This window comes from Papaver somniferum, chromosome 11, assembly GCF_003573695.1.
Source record: "Papaver somniferum cultivar HN1 chromosome 11, ASM357369v1, whole genome shotgun sequence".
Classification (NCBI taxonomy): domain Eukaryota; kingdom Viridiplantae; phylum Streptophyta; class Magnoliopsida; order Ranunculales; family Papaveraceae; genus Papaver; species Papaver somniferum.
Genome location: NC_039368.1, coordinates 116,662,120 through 116,666,391, shown reverse-complemented (window position 1 = coordinate 116,666,391; position 4,272 = coordinate 116,662,120).

Genomic DNA, 4,272 nt, shown 5'->3' with positions numbered 1-4,272 from the left:
ATCAACTTAAACGGCTTGACCAGTGACTTGAAGTAAATAAGTCCCGTTAATTATAATACGTTATCAACACGAATTGCTCCTTGGCAAGCGGCATGGAGGAAGACGATACAGAAAGGATAATTTTCTTCAGTCCTTGCATATTTGATTTAACTATTGTCGAATTGTTTTATGCGTGAATTTTTATAATGTTTAACTTTGTTTCCTATTTTGATTAGGACTTGCTAAAGAGAGAGCTAGACATCTTACCGTGTCTTGTATATGCTATTTGGAGCATAGGTAATTATACGGTAAATGAAGAGATATCCAAAATAGGTACGTATTTAAAATGACTCACATTTGTGATGTTATTCGATTTCCGAATTTATCCAAATATTTGAGTTTTGTAGCATTTTGCTATTTTCCACGTTAGCCAGCCAACAAAAAGTTTTTCCGCGTCCTTTTTTTGGATAGCGTAGAGAATAAAATTACCTTTGTTGGTACACCAATGATTTTGTGGTGTTGACGGTTTTGATACCGGCAGAGCGAGGAATTTCTGCATCCTAAGGGATAACAAAATTTTAATATTCCTTTGCTATAATAATCTCTGGAATTCAAAGTCGTTCTACCTGATGTTGGAATGCGATGAAAAATGGACACCAGGTTAACACAGTTAGCCAGTCTCTATCAGCGATCTTTGAAATGACTTGCAATTGATATCGAGAGAATTTCTTTTAAGATAAAGAGTGTGTTCATATTTCAACTTTGATAAATTAATATTTCGTCGACCCTAAATGACGAAGTTGGAGATTTGTCGGTGTTATGTTAGAACCGTATATATTACATTTTTGAGTGTTTTTGTATTCATTGTTTCACCACTGATTTTTATGGTAAATAGTTCGGCTTGATTTTAGAGAAGATATATGCACCGTATATAATTTTGCTACGACAATAAGGAGAATCGCATATTTTGCGCCCTTATGTGTTCCCGGTAGCTTCACGGCATGCATTATATGCGCCAATTATATGCATCGACGAGCTTTAAAAGGCTAGTATATGATTTACACTTTTGTATATGTTGTTACAACAACAACGAGAGTTGCATATTTTTAGTTGTGCCTCGTAGATATAAAAACGTCGAGCAATAATGAGTGTCGCATTTCTTTAAATGAAATTTGGGGTTAATATCAAGTCTTCTCGTCGCCCAAACTATTACCGAAAAATCACGAATTTGGTGAATTTAATTTGCAGCAGTACCTATGCAAATATTAGTATATTTTTAGAAATTAATAGACACGACAAATGAGGAAGGTGTAGTTGTGGTAGGCATATTTAAATATGGGAACCACAATAGTTCTCGGGTTTAAGAACCTGATGAGCACCGTACCACTAGAAGTGAAAATATACGACACGGTAGCATAATGAATGGTTTGAATAAGCCGTTATCGAGCTTAGTAAAGCTACGCTATCGTTGTGACAGACACGTTATGTGCATCTGAAATGCCGTTCATTATTGTTGATCTCTATCGGTCGTCTTGGCAGGACTGGTACTGATATTGAGATAGTGTATATGGTCACAAAATTCGTTTATAGTTTACTGTTGATTTTACATGATAATGTAAATTCTTAAATTTATTCCAGCTGGACAGTAAACAAGAGGGGAAACCTGATCAGTTACCTCTCCTGGGTTGCGTGTTATTTTTGTTTTCTGCACCCAGTTGCTCCCTTGATAGGTAGAGTAGTGCGGAACTGGATGTTCCGTTGATGAGACATTCGCCTAAGGATCAAGGGGAGAATCGTCGACGATATTAGTTAACTCCAACTGTGTCTCATCTAAATTCTCACACCGAGAAATGCCTGAGGTGTTGAAGATTACTCCGTTGCTAGATTTAGCAAGAGCACGCTTGGTTGATTCAGCATATATTATAGTCCTTGCAAGGCATGCCATGGAACCGCAGCGATTGTTTCGTCTGTAAACATGCTTACAAGCATAGACGAAAACCTCTTGTACGAGGTATGCCAATATAATCAGATAACGTCCATAATCTCTTTGAATTATGAGTTGATATACCTCCTGACGAGGAGCACATCCATAAAAGTTGCGTTGATATCCCATGGTAAAGAGTATCCGCATAATGAAATCTGGTACCAATGGATTAAAATATCCTTATGCTCTTGAGAATGATGTAAGATCGTTAACTAGCTGATTATGAACTGGTTGTCGATAATGTTCAGAGTAGCTACTGAATTTGTTGTGGATAGACATCCCCCTTTGCAAAGGAATTATCGACAAAGTTTATATGGTTGGCAAGTATGGACCTCAGTCCATATTATGTTGTTTTCTCCCTTGTACGCTTTTGAGACTTTGGTCTTTGCATTGATTACACATTTGATGCTTATATAAAAGCGTAGTGAGAAAACTAATTGAAGTCGCTTAATATGCAGCACTACCCCTTAAAAGTGAGTTTCCACATACACTAACCAGGTTGATGGAAGTATGGTCTGGTAGTCATAAATGACTCGACATATCACCTAGGTAGTAACTGTGTATCTATACTCATAGAGATTTTAAATGAAACTCTTGCTTGTCATCCGTTGATGTTGTATTATCCTAGTGATGTTTTTGGGCATTAATGGTGAGTATATTTGATGTTCTTGTGCATTTTGAACTTATTAATCATGTAACCATTGTCATGTTTTCTGTTTGGGATGTGATATGTTCCACTGCATATGCTACTACAACAAGATTTGAAAATTTTGATGAGATAATCTTCCCACCGTTAGGGGGAGGAAAGGCTGTCGCGTGAAAAACGGCGTGAAGTATCCTGGTTTGTATAAAGATAAACCAGGACGTATCTCATCTGGATGTTTTCAGCAATGAAAGACATAACGAGGATTTGATATCTTCAGAAATTGCTAATCAAGTTGCTTCCTTCAGAAGCTTTGAATGTAGTAGTTAGTGTGTCATTTAAGACACACCTTGAGCATGGAAAACTAGTTGATTTAAAATATTCTGCACCTCCTAAAGGAAAAACCAGTCACAATCATTGAAAGATAGTGCTCTCAAAGACACTATCAGTGGATGATCTAATTTCTCTGAGTATTGTTCTCCTAATAAGAGAATGTCTCTGCAAAGGCCGTGGAACCTCAAAATGAGAGTATTTCCATAAGGCATACATGCAATAGAGAAATTTGCGATCGTAATATAATGATTCTTGGTGACATACTCAAGGTATCCCTTGATACCGCCATAGATGATGTTGGTTTTAAACCACTTTCTATAGGCGAATGTCGTCAACTGAATGATTGGTCTAACTAGAAAGGAGAGATCCAAGCGGAATAATGATTTCTCGCAAAAATGCATATCCTTGGAACTACATTGCAAACACTCGGTAATGTGTGTCACTCTTGGCCACAAGTGAATGTTTGTAGTTCTGGCATCTGATAATGTAACCCCTAGTGTCTACAGGTGGGTGTGTGTGCACAGTGAGAAAACAAAAGTCAACTAATGGCACAAAGTATTTCACAGAAACCTGAGATGGATTACAAAGAAACATATTCCCCGTTGTGGATGCAATTACCTCTTTGGTATTTGTCTGGAAGTCCTTTAAGGACTTAACATGCATCTAAAGGATGTGGTTATTGCGAATCTGTATGAAGTACAAATAACTACATACAAATTGTTGAAGGTTTTTTCACCTATCATTAGAATTACCATGTCATGTGCTTTTGGTTAACAAGGACGAAAGTGGTCAATCGTCTAAGTGAATGCTTATAATACCCAGGGATATGTGTGAACCATCTTATATGCCCATGTATTATGCATTTACTAGATTTGATAAATACAACATCTACTTTATTGGAACTTCTGAAGAGTCCTCCAAAGCACAAAAATGCTTAAAGCAGAAGTTCGAGATGAATTCTCGGTAAAACGAGGTCTCAATCTGTTGGGGTTGTAGATAGAAGTCCTTTAATTTCGTCAACCTGAATGGTTTAGACATGTTTAAATGGACAAACCAACATGATGGCAGTCATTCGATCTCTTACTTTTAAGATTGATAGGTACATCTCAACAAAGGAGATGCATCACTCTGTGGTCGTATTACACAAAGAATGTGTAAATGGTATATCGGCTGAAATATGCTATAGACACCTGATATTGGGTTTGTGGTAAACATGTAAGTCTGGCTCTACCCAGCACCAATATCGAGACATTGGTCTGAAAAGAGTCCCCCTCATCTTCATGGAACCATTAAGCTTGATCTTTCGCATGAAAAATCGCTGAATGTCTCCCAC